This window comes from Erigeron canadensis, chromosome 6 (assembly GCF_010389155.1).
Source record: "Erigeron canadensis isolate Cc75 chromosome 6, C_canadensis_v1, whole genome shotgun sequence".
NCBI lineage: Eukaryota > Viridiplantae > Streptophyta > Magnoliopsida > Asterales > Asteraceae > Erigeron > Erigeron canadensis.
In genome coordinates, this window is record NC_057766.1 from 5,093,547 (window position 1) to 5,110,488 (window position 16,942).

Below are 16,942 nucleotides of genomic sequence, written 5' to 3' on the forward strand. Positions count from 1 at the left end.
GGGCGTGACTTGTGAGGCAGTGACTTCTGCTTCTTCCTTTTTTTTTAATTAACCGTTATAAGATAGAATTAAGTATATATAATATGTATATGCTAGCTAAATTGGGGGCCTATTGTATTTAAGGGCCTCAAGCACTCGCTTGACCCATATATATATTTGAGCCGGCTGTGAACACGTTATCAGCCCGATACCCTAAATAAAAATTTTCGGCCAACATATCTTTTAAATTTAGATTTATGCCAATTGTTCCAAACTTAATAATAGTTCATCGAATCAATCTTTTGCTTGTATTTTATTCTTTATTTTAATGCTAAACAATAATCTTGCACGACCGTATATCTTTATAAATCCTTTGAATGAGACAAAACTATCATTAGGATGCTCCGGTAATATTTTGACTGCTCTTTTGAGGTATGTTTTGAGGTAAAACATTACTCGTATTATACTTATTATTATACTTATTGTTTATTAATATTTGTTATAGTCATCGAAACAAGTTTTTTCTTTTGAATTATAATGGTCTGAATTTGCTATTAACAGTATTTGAACTTGATTACGGCCTTGTTTATCTCGACAAGTAGTTGGATTTGGATGTCTGTCATTCCTAAAAAGAAAATATATTTTTTGTTCATGTAACTATTATTTGTGTTATACATATGTATATTTGAATGATTTATCTGAAGTAACTGCTAAAAGTAGCTAAATTAGATTTCGTTCATCTTAAACTTGACAATTTTTTGTATCCATCGTAAAAGATTGTTTTGTTTTGTTTTACGTAATCGGTTGAGTCGAAAGTTTTAAACTTAATACATCATATACTTTTACCTATTTAATGACATTAGTTGGTTTTGTTCTTAGCCACATCTTCAATCTTTCAATCGGCACATCTTAATATTAATATACTATCAGATCATCATGACTTATTTATTTTTTCCTATTAAATATGAATTTCTTTTTCCTCATCAGTCATGTCGCATGGATTTATAAATAATTAATGAATGGATGTCAAAATTCATAAAACTGAATCTCATGAAAAGATGGATATATTCCAACTTAGTGTTGTATTATCTCGAAAAATCGAGCATAAATTGAATGAGACTTTTGTCCATTTATGAAAGTATATTGACGAAAGGTCAAAAAGCTTCAATATTGGTTAGGCTTACTCATTAAGCTATTATTGGTTTTCGAACCGCAAATGAGATGTTGATGTATTTTATCAATACTAATGATAGTATTACATATCCTCGATATTACATGTTCCTATAATTTTGTGTTAGCAATACATGACTACAAATCAACAAGCTATCGCTGGATGAAACTGAAGACATACTTCGATACATGAGATATGAGATTATTTGATCAAAAGAGTTCACTTGTAATGATGATTAAATTTGTTGATTCTAGATATTTTTCTTATCTACCTAAAGCACTGTCATGGACAATTTGGTTTTTCACAAATGGTGACGCTACAAATTTTATGGAGGTATAGCAATCATCAACAACTACAAAATCATGCTATGAAGATGATCATAAGCAAAGATCAATGATAAAGATGCACAAGAAGAATGTATTCGCGATATTGGCAAGAAATATTCAATAGTATCATTTGAAATTAGTGCGGTGTTTATAGATCAAGCTCAAACAACGATAGAGTCAATTTCGACATATGATCAACAAGACTGTGACACAATCAAACTTCATCAAACTTGGTCGAACAATAATTTGGCTGGTTATTAAATAATTTATATACAAGATCTACATTCGATATTTTGAAGACGGATATTCAAATTAGGGAAAGTATTATATGCGCTGCACTCTTTTTCTCTTGACCGAGTTTTTATCCCACTGGGTTTTTCTTGGTAAGGTTTTTAATGAGGCAGCAAACATCATATAAGCGTATAATGAAGTGTGAATATCTAAGGGGGGTATTATGAATATTTTATATAAAAAGGATATTCACTTCCATATTAGAATTATTGTATTCTCTAGAATGTTCTATTTATTAGCCTATAAATATAAGACTTATTATAACCCTATTGTTATCCCTCATTAATACAATAACTCTTCTCCTCTCTCAATTATTCTCTTCATCTTATAACATGTTAAGTAAAGTAAAGAATATTTCACAATTCTCTTCCAACTCTCCCCACTTAAAAGAAGATTAAAAAAAAAACCAAAAAAGCAATAAAACAAATAAGGTGAGAAGGTGGCGAAGAAATTTGACACCACCGTCACCGCAATCAATTGGAAAGAGTGTGTGTGTGTTTGATTTTTATATTTTTGATGACGATGAATGATGATGTTTGGAATTTACTATTTACAAACCGTGTGAGAAATGGTTTCCGGTTGGTTTCCGTCATATTTGTACTTTACTCTATTTTGTTATCTTATATTATGTGTCACATATAGATAGAGAGAATAAAAACGAACTAAAAATCGAATAAATACTAGCGTTTTACCCGCGCAATATGGCGGTGGTGGTGGTGGTGGTGGCGATGGTTTGTAGCGGTGGTGGCATGACGGGTGATGGTGGTGGTGTTATTATCGTAAAAGTAAAATGTAAATGGGGTAATGTAGTTATTTTAGGAGTTGAATGATCTATGTTGTAAATTATTTCATTAATGGAACTATAAGTATTTTAACTGAAGATATTAAATTAGTAAATAAAAAATAGAAAATTAATTAATTCACTAAGATTATAATAGTTATTTCGCATGAGAACATTTTCGAACACTTTTTTCTGTAATGGGGTGGGTAGTTTTTATTTAGTACTCGTAATATAAATAAAGTAAATTATCAAAAATAGATTATTAACAATTAACCTTACCCGTACAATTTGAATCAAGAAGATTTCCATATATCCCACGATATTAAATTACTCTAGGACTTAATTTCCTCAAGGACGTTGATACCGTTCTCCCAACCTACATATTTCGTTTTGCTATCCAGATGTCTCATCGATCGTGAAGAAATTATCACATTTGCACAGCCAAGAATTTACATCATCGGCTCATCGCCACCGCACTTGGGGGCATTCAAGTTTACTTCGCCGATTATTGCTAACTATGTCTCCTTCAACTCACACCACTAATTGTATCTTTCTAGACATTCTTGACATTCTTGGTCAGCAAATTCATGACGGGTCTCATGGAAAATATGGTTTAAATTCGATGAGACATCTTCTTATGTTGTTGCGTCATCTCCTTTTAAAATATATACAAAATGTAATTGTATCTTGTTTATACTCACGAAAGTCGAGTTTTTATCATCGTCACACGTTCTATAGTTATCCTAAACTTAAAAATGATGTTCATCCTTGGTCATCGTAACCACTTTAGCATACTTTCTATGGTACTTTGCATCAATGATTATATATAGTATATAACATATAACTGCCACTCTTCATGTTTGCTTATATTCGTTCACTTAACGGCCGTAGTAGCATTTGAATTAGAAGACATAAACAAGACCAAATTAAAACTTTATTAATATTATAAAAGATAAATATTTTTTTACGTGTATGTGTCTTTTAAATTGAGAAACACAAGTTTTAAAATGTGAAACTAAAAAAATATAATAATCCGTCGGTAATCCGTCGGCAATAACGACGGATTACCGACGGATTATTATATATTTTTAGTTTCAAATCCTAACTATCTAGCTATAAACTTTGTACATAATCGAAAAACATACAAACATTTAGCTATAGATTTAGCTATAGATTTTAGTATAACTCAAACTTTTATACTAAAATCTTTTTTATTTAATATTATTTGTTATATAAAAAGCTATAACGATGATACCGCATACATACATATTACGTCCAAAAAAAGTTGTATTGTTATGAAAATTACCTTTGAAAGCTCGAATACTAAGCTGAGATGTTTATGTTTCAAGGTACCATATAGCTCTTCATCAGAAGAAAAAAAAGGGTATAATGTTTTCTTTAATCATGTAAGATAAATGTATGTTTATTATCATTGAACTAGCACACTACCCGTGCTATGCGGCGGTGTTTGTGGCGGCGACAATGTTGGTGGGGGACAAATGTTGGTGGTAGATGCGGCGTCGAGTGTTATAGATTATTGATGTAAAGAATTATTTGAGATATTCTAAAAGATTAAGGACAGATAGTGTAATATATCATTACGAGTATTTTAGACATTTTCCCCAATATGGGGGCTATTCTTTTTATAACATAGTATATATAACTTTAATGTAAACATGAGTTGATTGTTAAAAAAATTAATATATAGAAAGTCATACTTATAGTTTTTAAAAAGCATAAAATACATATTTACCAAAAAAATCACTATATATATATAAAATATATATTTATAAAACCGTGCATCATGCATAGGTATTGAATTTAGTATGTCACTGAGTTAATTAAGTACTAAAATAAAAATGTTTATAAGTGATAGCCAAAGTTTAAACCAATTTAAAATGTCATTATATTTAATCTCCATTGCTAAAGATTATTTTGCAAAAAAAAGAGCGTGCCAACTTTTTTTTTTATACAATAGGTGGCTATTACTCATTTAAAACATCTTATTATCTTAAAGCATTAGTGATGTGATTTTATAATGATATTGTTTTTTAGTCGTGGTAATATGAAAGTGAAAAAACACAAATATTTTTTTTTTTTTCGTTTCCCTCTTTTGTTTCACCCCAAGATGTACTCCATACACTTTTACATTTACTAGAGGGGTGCCCGCGCGATACGACAGCGATAACAGCGGTTACTGTAGCGTGGTGGTGGGATAAGGGTAATGGATAAAGAAAGAACATAATATAATTTAAACATAAACCCCAATGTTCAACTTGCAAAACATAAACTAAAACGTTTCATAAATAGGAAAAAAAAAACATTTGGATCACCGCAATCTACATCTATTTTATAAAGCAAACAACATACTACAATGATGTTAGGAAGTTTCTTCTATCAGGGATCCACATAACCTTACTAAGAATCCTACTACTGCCAAGTGAACCGAGAAACCGTCGACGGGCTAACTTCAAATGCGCCGATACAGAACCTAGAGATTTAATTCTGTACAAATTTGGAAGAAAAAAAGAACTTAGAATGGTAAATTTAGCCAATTTTATAATCAAACACAATTAAAAATCAAGCTCCCATATAAGAAACGCTTGGTAACTTGGGTAAACCATTTGGGATTACAAAGAGAATATATTTACCGTAAAGCGCAAAAGTTCATCTTTTTCCGCCAATTACTGAGATGCTTAATCACATCTCTAAGTTCATCTCTTACTAAAATTGTTGAACTGCATAGTAACAGGAGACCACTAAATCAACCCACTGGAAAAAATCCTTAAGATTTAAACTGAAAGTGAGGTTATAACCCTATAGGTAGGAATAAATGTATATGTAGATCTTTGAACGGAAATAAGTGATAAAGATAAGCAAGATGGAAAGAAAACAACCTCGGCAGTGCGCGAGCAGGAGCATTAAGATCAAGATTCATCTGAAGAATGAAGATGCATTATTCATCTCAAACCACAAACATTTCACATCAACAATATTGTAGGAAATCCACATATGTTACGTACAGCTAAAGACACACATTAATTGAAACTTTGAGCCAAAATCAAAAATGAAATCTGGGTATCTAGTATCATACCTTGGTGTCGTAACCTACAAACCACATCTGAGGAGATCCGCATGTTATACCAAATGCATATTCTGGTTAGAAATGGCCGAAGATGGCATAGAACTATGTTAACGACTTTGACGTCTAAATCCGACACACATTTCACCACTCTCCCGACCCTTAAAGACCACATTTTTTAGTCAAGATCAGTCAAGTATACATCATATATCCCAACATTAAGCATCAAACATAAGAAATGATATTTAAAAATTTAAACCAAATCTCTCATTAGTAACAAAGACACTTCTTTGTGTGGTAAGGAGATGCCTTCTTGATTGATCTCTAACGGCTGCTTAAATTTCATATAACATATGAAACTAAATCATAGGTAATATTAATAGTAGATGAAATATTGATAACTACAATTCATTCAATTATGGTAAAACCGTAACATAAGCAGTATAAAGAAAAAAGGGGCTAGCAATTGGTTTTTCAAGAAACGGAATGAAAAACCCTTAAAATTATATATAAATAGATGAATATTATTTCCAGTTGGTTTTTGAAAAAACTATACTATGATGAGTACATATTAAACCCAAAAAAGCTACAAACCAGTTAAAATTGTAGAGAAAAAAGAACTGGAACAGACAAACTAAAAGAAATAGTGACCAATTTACCATAACATGTTTAGATCACTATAAATTGTATTAGCAACCAAGCCTTTTACCTTTAAGTTTTAAAGCACTCCTAATTAATTTGTAAACTAACAGGTTTCGTCGAATTTAAAAAAATTAAATACCTTTGAATATAATAAAAACGAGATTGAAGATCCGTGTACAATACTGGACACGAGGTTTATGATATTATCAATATTAGATTTTTATACATTTAAGTCATAAAAGGTTATAATTTTAAAAATATACGGTTCTAAGTGTTATATTTTGCAAGTTGAATACCATAACCACAGTTTCATCACTTTCATTATTAGCTGAGACATGTTGATGAAATTGTTTGCCGTAGTCATTTTCACAAGGCACATGCTATAATAATTTCTCTATCATAGAATTTTTTGAAATTAGGTTTACTCATAATGTGATATTATTATGAAAGATAATTAAAAATTAAAATATAAACATACTTGTGATTCTGTAGTTGACATTCAACTATATGTATTTGTTCATGATGCGGGTCTATAACACGAATATGTTTATTTTCAATCATCTGTTCTTTGATAATTAGATAACAATTATGATTGTTTTCATATTCTTTAATAACAATTATGACTCTTAACTTGAGTGACAATTGTACACTTTAAACATTAATATACCAAGTTAATATATAAAAAAAAAGATAAAATTATGTATCTTTTTTATTGAGAGATTATGTTGAAATTTTTTTAATTAATTAAATGATTGTAAATTTAAAAAAATTATCTCAAGTTGATGGCTAAAAATAAATATAAGTTAATTATTCAGAACTAAAAAGTGTAAGTTATTGATGGAAAATAAAAAGATTTTTAATCTATTGTTTATCTACATGATGACATAAGCGAGAGTCAATTTGATAAAATCGAACGATTTGATTGGTTAATAAGTCATTAGTTCAACTGTCTTATATATATAGTATATATAAATTTAAATTTATAGTATATATAAAGATGGTTTTGTTTAGTGTGTGCCTCCGATCATATCATCCGTATATATAGTTATTCACTTATTATTTTTTATAGATATTGATGGTCCTCGAATGCACTGCTTGTGTTTTAATTAACTAACTTATAATGTAAATACGAAATAACAATAACAGAGATGAGATGTAAAGAACTTTGTTTAGTTATATGTATTTCAACTAAACGATGAAAACATGGATGGTTGTTTGATAACAACAATAAACAATAAACAGAAAAATATGTTAAGTTTTTGAACACACAAAACTTAACAAATTACTTAGAGAAAATAAGGTAAACTGTGGAACACACCAACAGTTTAGTGGCTAGGTCAAGTGATTCCTTTTATAGGCAGATAAGGAATCACATGACTACCCTAGTAGATGTTGACACATGAAGGTTGTCAACTATCTATTGGTGGATCATTCAGATCTGCAGAAGCCTCTTTCCTTTATCTTGTTTGTTTCCAAAAACGGTATGAAAGAGAAACTTCACTGCACCGAAGTAGTACAAGGTCACCTGTCTTCATCTTGATCTTTCAACACGTGTCCTTGGGACCATTCTTCTAATCTTCAAATTCCCGCTCATATTTGACTAACAAATACTGGACGGTGAGTCATTGAACATATCCTTTAGACTTTGAAGATAGATTATGCTTGCAGATGTATGAGCTCGCTGACAGCTCGCTGAATGAGCCACTCGCTGAGTCCCTCAGCGAATCCCTGATCCAACAGATATCTATATTTATATTAATTAACTTTATCAATCTTAATATATATCTAGTTGAGTTTTATTAATATATATCTAGTCCAATCGATAGATAATAACTTTGTTAATAATATGAATAGATAGATTATTAATTAGTATATAATACTAATAACAAAAAATAATAAGATTAAATAATGACATCATCAAATCCTAATTTGATAAAATTGAGAGCTATGATTGGTTAATAAGCTATTAGGTCAGTTGTCTTTTTGTATATATAAAGATGAGGATTCTAAGAAAGACAACCACCGGATGAAAGGAAAAACATTGTACTTACTTAACAATCAATGGTCTACGTTTTGGACAAAACAGCAATCTCTTTGATGTTAGTAAGGCCAAGGCAGCTCTATGCAAAGATTGAATAGAAAAATAATGTTAGCTTACCATATTTCACATAATAACATTTCACATAGCAATTTTAAACATGGAAAAAAAAGTATTAAAAGAAAGAAAAATACCAAATTCAAATCACAATAAAGGTTGTGATTATGACAGATTGGTGATGGCAAGGGGGGGGGGCAAATGGAGACCAAATCTGTAAAAAGGGGGGGGGGAATACAACATTAGTTCTTTTTATTTTTACAAATATGAAAAATAATAATGGAGGAACAAACCGATTTGCAAATAATGGCGGTGGTGATGACGGCGCCGATAGTGTCGATGATGGCGTTGGTGATGGAGGGCGGTGGTGTTGATAATGACGCCGATCTGATCTATTTAGTTATCCGATGATGATGGACGGCGGTGGTGATGGACGACGGCGGTAGAGATGGAAGGGAATGAAATCTACAAAGGAGATCGATTGAAACAACTTTGATGAAACAAATCAGGAAAAAATACATTTGCACAAATTATTTCACCTTGGAGTAACAAATCTACTTTGATTGAACAATTGGATCTTGCCAAAAAATTGATCATCGTCATTAACAGAGAGATGTGGGAGGTGGCTGATGGTGGTGGCGAGAGAGATTTAGAGGGAGACGGAAGAGGTTTTTGGTGTTGTGTGTGTTTTCAGATACGGGAGTTTAAAGTTTTAGGGGTATATCAAAGTCTTGATTCAGTAAGGGAGAGAAGACAGTATAGATAGATGTCAAAATGTTCAATGTTCAAGGGCAAATTTGACATTTTAAAGACAGAATTGCGTATTTTAAAAAAGGTCTTTTATATTTTCAATATTCTCTTTCACCTTCAAACACAAAAATATCTCAACACAAAATAGCCTTTTAAATCCTAATAAAACTATCATAAGATCTATACTATTTTTCTATTATTCTTCAAAACCACCACCGAATCACATCCATCAAAAAACCAAGCTATCACTTTGAGGTCTAAGTTCCTCTCGGTTGTAATCTAATTGTTTTTGTTTGTTTTGTGTATATCTAAAGTATCATCTTTGTTTATTTCGTGTAGATCTAAAAGCTATCGCAAAAATGGGCGAACACATATGAGGTTATTGGGTTGAACTACACAAAAATAAGTCATGTATATCTCTATTAACTTTTCTTTTCATACTTGAAAATTTTATTTTGTCTTTTTTTTTTCTTCTTAGATCTGAAGATTTTAAGTTGGAATCATAAGATTTCATCATTGAAGATGAAATAGAAAGTGATTACATTCCAGGTAATAATAGAGATGTTTCATGTTTCATGTTTCATGTTCCATTTTTATTTTTATATATTTATTTATATTTATGATTTATGATATTTAATATGTGTATATAATAGTTATTTTGGTTTCATTTTCTTTGTTTTGTTTCAGATCTGCATGTATGACGTTGAGGAATTGATCGAAAAAGAAGAAATAATAGTGATTTGTATATAATCGTTATTTGATTTCTTTTTATTTTGTATCATTTTTTTGGTTCCATTTTTATTTTTATATACTTTTGATATATAAAGATTTTATATTTGTTGTGATGTTATTTGTTTGTTTTTTTGTATATCAGTAGAGAACCAACATGAATTGGTGAATATTTATTTCGTTCTTAATAATAGTTTTAATCCTGATTAGTTATTTGGTAATTTTTTTTTTTTTTTTACAAATATTTTACCGACGGCTTATCTGTAGCTAAATATGAGATTATTTAATATATAAAAGAAATCAAAACTGAAGTTTCGTCGGATAGCCGACAGAAAATTTCGTAGGTAAAGTTTGTGTTCTGTCGCTCAATCCGTCGGAATTTATTACCGACGAGGTTTTTACGAACGGATTTTTTCCGTCAGTAATCCGTCGGTGATAGTAGTTAGCGACGGATTACCGACGGATTTGACCGTCGGTGAAGCCCAGTTTTCTAGTAGTGAATATAGCATGTATTACTAAATTATCTGGTTATGTATTGAATAAAAGTAGTACAGGAGCATGGAATCATTTGATATAAACAACACTTTGTGCTAGCTATCACCCCGCTTGAGCCATCATCGTTTGGTAAGTTTTTTGAACTTCACTGGTTTGACTTTTCATCTGATATTGTAGATATGCCAATCCACTTTGACCCATTAAAAAGCAACTGGGTTAATTTGCCACCTCTAAATTCAGGAACCGAATGGATTCTTGCGAAACAAGATGGACAAGCCTCTTGACACAATGCCAAAGTTCCTTCAGCATTTACTTCTAAGATTATCACCAGAATAGGTTTCAAAAGAGTATGATCATGAGTATGAAGATCTGCACGTAATTATCAACAAAAACAGTTTAAAATACAGTAATCAAAATGCATAACCTTGAAAATACTTGAGCATGATTACAGCTAGGCCCACATAAGATAAAATAGCTTCCTTTTTTTGAAAGGTAAATTTCGCTGAAAACCTCGTGTCGCGATTCGACAGCAAGAGATCTAGCATACGTTGTCTTAACCGGGTTCGCGCTAGAGAGCTCCCTCGAAGTAGAAATGCCTATTTCAAATACCCGATTAGGGGAAAACCCCCTACTAATCCGCCCGAAGGCACAACAATTAATAGGGGTAAACCCTGCCCCCTCAGACATGAACCTAGGTATATCTAAGCCAAGCCCTCATAAAGGGACTTGATTCCTATATATGTCCTTCCCAAAGCTTGAACACAAGACCTTTTGCAAAGGGAATGGTCTTTCAACCATTGAGAAATTAGGCCTTATACTTGTTGTGGAACATAAACTATGATCTCTCAAACCATGCGGAGAAACATGCACTTATTTTTTATTTTATTTTCTAAGTATTACTTTTTTATAGAACAACATACTATTCAATTCCTAATCTTACATTACACAAGTGTTTGGTATGGAACACAAGACTCGAAAAACCTTTATTAATCCACCACACTTATGTTTATAATCTGATGGAAATAAAGTTGTATATATAGTATAATAGAGATAGAGATGTGTGTGCCAAGTATGTCCTGCAAAGTCAAAGACCTAACCAATGAGTCACCAACCCCATTGGTAGAAACATGCACTTATGTTTATTATTCATGTGTGTCAAGTATGCCCTAAATTACATTTCATATAATCATAGAAATAACTCTATTTACAACACTTGACTACAAGTGTCTGACAATTTTTTATTAGCAGCATTAGCACAAGTAAGAAAAATAAATGTTCCTTCAAAACTCATTAGGTGAGGTTGAAATATTCTCATAAGAGTAATCACAATGGACTAGTTCTCATTAGTCCTTGGCTCGTTCTTGGTTGGAGGACGAGTGCACACCACTAGGTGTGACTCGTCCTTGGTTAGTTCTTGAGCCACTAGTCCCCCCAAGAACGAATGAAACCTTCATTATTTATTTATTTTTTATTTTTCTTTGGTTAGATAGAAGTGTAAAGTGAAATAAATGGTGGGTCCTAAACTAGTCTTGACATTGTGAGTGTTTTGGGGGATTAGTCCTTGGTTAGTCCTTGGGCTGATGTGGTGCTGACAGGGACTAATTCTTGGAGAATGAGTGTCTACGATTGTGAATGCTCTAAGTTACTTTGGTTGAAGCTCTTATGAGTGAAGTAGGTGAACAACCTAACTACTCCAACTTCCTTAAGCCTTTCTCACACTACCGTCTATGTCCTAAGATACACCAGACTCAATCCACTAATCGGATCCAAGTATGTGTAACTAAAGTTGTCGATTACACAATTAGATCCAGTTCGTAGTGGGTTGATCCGCAAATAGTCTATGTCTCTATTTATAAAAACAATACTTTCCGGGTGATACTAAATCTTTGAACAAAGCATATATAATGGAGTAATGGACCATTACTGATTCGCTCATTCCATTATATGTCTTGTTTCAGATTTGTCACAAACCAAATCGACAGATCAATTACTAAATGGGCCTCTATTGCCACATCCGATCTACCAAATATCAAAAAGCATAATGTCCACTAGGCTACTATTAAGTGGACTAAAGTAACAAAGGATTTTAGATTATTAGGAAACTTCTTCCAAAATATACAGAAATGCCAATCTAAATAGTCAGAATCATTAGTATAGTTAAATTAACATATATTAACATTTACAAATAATGAGTGAAGAGATTACATCTTTTACTAAAAAGAATTCTTTCCAGCTCATATAGTTCACAGCCACTAGCTAATTAGGGATGAGCACGGGTCAAAACCCGACCTGATATGCAAAAACCCGGCCCGACCCGCGACCCGCAAGAGCATAAAAACGTGACCCGTGACCCGGACCGTGAAGGTTCGGGTCGGGTTCGGGCGGGTCACGACTTTCCTTCACACTTTTTTGGTTTTTGCCTTCACCCGACCCGGCCTGGCCCGACCCTTCCAACCCGTGACCCGTGAAAACACCAAAAACTTGACCCGTGACCCAGCCGGCCTGTTAGGGCTTCGGGCCGGTTCCGGGTCGGTTCCGAGTCGGGCGCGAGTCAACGGTTTTTTTGCTCATCCCTAAGCTAACTCAAGTACATAAAGTATTTCGAAATCTAAAACTCCTGTAAAATAAAATCAGTAACACTTCATGCATAACACTTGGGGGCGTTTGGTTCACAGAATGTTTTTGAAGGAATTTGAATCTGTCAAAGGAATTGGAATTTGAAGGAATTGAAAACTGAATGGATTGGAATTTGAAGGAATTATAATTTGCATTTGTTTGGTTGGCCGGAATCAAATGGAATGGAATGGAATTTATAATATAAATAATAATAATAAAAATAATTAATAAATATATTTTCATAAAAATTTTAAGTTTTTTTATAAATGTATATAAAATATTATTAGTTTTTATATAATAATAAAAAATATTATAATATCATAATTATATTTTTATAAAATAAATAACTATTTATTAATTAATTATTTTATATAAACAAAAAACAAACTTTTATAAAATAGAAATAAATTATATAAAATACTGACTTATTGCTGATTAATAATATATATTAATTTTATAATATTAATAAATAATAATAATAATACTATATATATTATAATATTATATTTTTATATTATTATATAATATAAATAATAATAATAACTATTATTATAATTTAATACAATAATAATAATAGTTAATAATAATAATTATTTTATTATTATTATTATAAATAATAGTAATAGAAAAATATAATATCTATTAAATAAAACATAATAATAATTTTAAAAGTGTTAAATTGTGAATTCCATTGGAATTTAAAACTTTTCATCCAATTTGGCAAAGAATCTTGAATTCCTTCATATGGTGGAATTCAAAGGATTCCAATTCCAATTCCAATTCCTTACGAACCAAACAAGTCATGGAATGGAATTCAGATTCCAATTCCTTCGAATTCCAACGAATTCTACGAACCAAACACCCCCTTGGTGTATTTACTTAATTAGGATGTGGATTAAATCATTTCCCACAATCTTGATTATAATGCAATTTTTTTCTCTATCTCTCTACATAATCAGCTTAAATTTGACAATCAGAAGATCGTGATCATAATAGCAGTGGAAATCCTATACTAAATGGACATCATCAATTTAGTACTGGACGGCCTATATTGATCTAAACTCCTAATTTCTAATAATTGCTAAAGCGGGGAACTAAATATTCTACGGAGTATGATATACTAGCAAGATATCTGCATAGTGCAGCTGCAACAAATATATTTGGGTAGTTTATGGAAGGGAAGAGAGCATATTCCTTTTAGCTATGTCGAATATTGAAAGGAGGGCCTCCGTCCCATTTTAGTTGTCATGCTGACTAACTTTGACTGTAAATAACTTTGTTTGTGTTACGTAACACTTGATATAAAATATATGAATGGATTGGGTTTTTAATGTACTTTTTGTTTATATAAGTTTCATTAATTACTATATAGTACAAACAAAGTTATTTAATGTCAAAGTTAATTAACATGACAACTAAAATGGGAAGGGAGAGTATAATACAAGGATAACATTGTTATCCCAACTGTGACACAAAAACATTACAATGGTGGGGTCATGCAATGTGGTGGTGGAAAATTGTTCCCAGCAATTTCACAACATTTTTGGTGATTTCTCGACATTTGAGAGGGGAGGGGTCAGATTCTCTGTTGAGTTAGATATGAAGGAATTATAGATACATTCGAGGGACATGCTACAAATTAAAATTAACTCATACCGTCGAAAAAAATCAAGAAAGCCTCGGAAACCATCCACGGGCTCATGATGGCTACCCTAATAATATTCCATCTTTCTTTTTTATTTGTTAGAGTATTGTCTTGGTTAGGAATTAACTAGAATTAACTGCTACATGTATAAACAATTAAGAACTAGCTAGGATTAACTAAATATTGTTTAAAGCTATTAACTTTAAACCCTAAATTAAAGAATTTACTAATATTAAACAACATTATATACCAAATTTTGAAATGTACCTTGGTCTTGTGAGGAAATAGCACGAGGAACAATACCCAGAAGTTTTGCACCATTATATCTCAAAGGAGAATTAAAAACGACCAGAGTTAATAAAAACACCAGTGTTTCATATTAATGCGTCAAAGTCATAGATACAAAAGAGAAATGATATGTATTATATAATCAAGAACTAAGAGAAAGTTTACTGGGAAATTGGTGGAAATAGAGAAACGGGTATGTTGGAGGTTATAGAAGGAGAAGACAGGATCGATTAAAAGTGGTAGTGATTGTTAATGTTACTGTTACAGACATTTCTCACAGTTTGTCAAGTCCATTAGTCCAACTGTCCAAGTCCCAATCAAATACTAAACTAGAAAAATACCCGTGTGTAGCTCGGGTTACATTATTATCAAGTACGTTTTATCACTTAAGATACATAATCTACCAAAAACATATTTAATAAAAAACCTACAATATCTATCATTCAACTACAAATAACCCTTCTCATATCAATAGCCTACACTATCCACTGGTGCCGCCAATTGCCACCATCTCCACCCGCCATCGCCACAACCTACATTACTTGATGCGCCGCCGTCACCACTACTTGTGGTGGCTACCATCATCACCACCACCACCGGGCCAAGACAATTGTCAGTCCACACTTAAAGAGAGGCCCAAACGAATTAAAAGGAAGCCTGCCAAATTAAGAGAGTAAATTGGCATCTTTTACTCAGTGTCACGTGTTAGTCTTTTACTTGTTCTTCCTGTTTTATAGGAGTAGTGGAATTAGTTTTATTAAGTTATTAGTGGAGTCATGAATAATAGTAGTGGAGTCATGGTAGTGGAGTTATGGTTAAAATTAGTGGAGTCTAGTAGTTAGTTATGCTTCTATTTAAACAATTGTACTTTTCATTTTTAAGGATATGCAGAAAAATTGTTCCAAAATATCTCGTCTCTTATTCTTATCTTTCTTGGAGTTTGGCCTGCTCGAAAAGGCTTAACAATTTGGTGCTTTCATTGTCTTGCTCCATGCCTCCTAAAAAGGATTCCTCAACCAATGATGATCCAATGTCGGATCTAATTACCAAATTCGACCAATTTCTCACCACAAATGCCACCAATTTTCAAAACTTACAAGACCTGCTTGCTCAACAAATCACCAACAGCACTACCATCTCAAATCAATCCACCGCAAACTTTCAAAACCTTCAAGATACCATGAAGCAACAACTAGAAGCGACCAACAAACTACTCCAATCTGTTTCCAAAACAAAAGACCATCTTCCCCTTAAAACAACAGTCGAAACAACCCCTCTTTCATTCGGCTCCCTGAACTTTAAAGACCCACCTGTAAACCACCAATCCAACCACCCTCGTACCCCGAAAATCACCCTTCCCGTATTTGATGGATCAAACCCCTTGGACTGGATTTTCCAAGCGGAAAATTTCTTTTCTTACTACCAAATTTCAATGGAAGAACGCATTCAATTAGCTGTGTTCTACTTTGTAGGAGAAGCGCTAAGTTGGTACAAATATTTAGCAAACAACAACTTACTCGGCACTTGGACAGAATTTTCACGAGCACTCGAACTCCATTTTGGTCCATCCACGTACGAGAACCACCAAGCTGCTCTCTTCAAACTTAAACAAACCACCACAGTCACCGCGTACCAAGCTGAATTTGAGAAACTTTGCAATCGTGTTGCGGGATTATCCGCCGAGGCCCTTCTCAACTGTTATATCTCTGGTTTAAAACCTGAGATTCAAAATGAATTAGCAGTGCATCGCCCGTCATCCTTGCACCAAGCTTATGGTCTCTCGAAACTCATAGAAGACAAAATCAATCTGGCTAAAACACAACCTTCATACTCACGTACCTTTGCCTCCCCCTCATTGGCAAAAAAACACCCCAGTCACCACTGCTGTCTCCATTCCCAACCACTCACCATCGAAACCACCAACCACACCCTTGTTGAACGGCCCAAAACCAGCACTGCCTTTCACCAAATTATCACCTGAGGCAATACAACAACGCTGCAACCAAGGCTTATGTTTCAAATGCCTTGAGAAATATTCTCCAGGTCATAAAT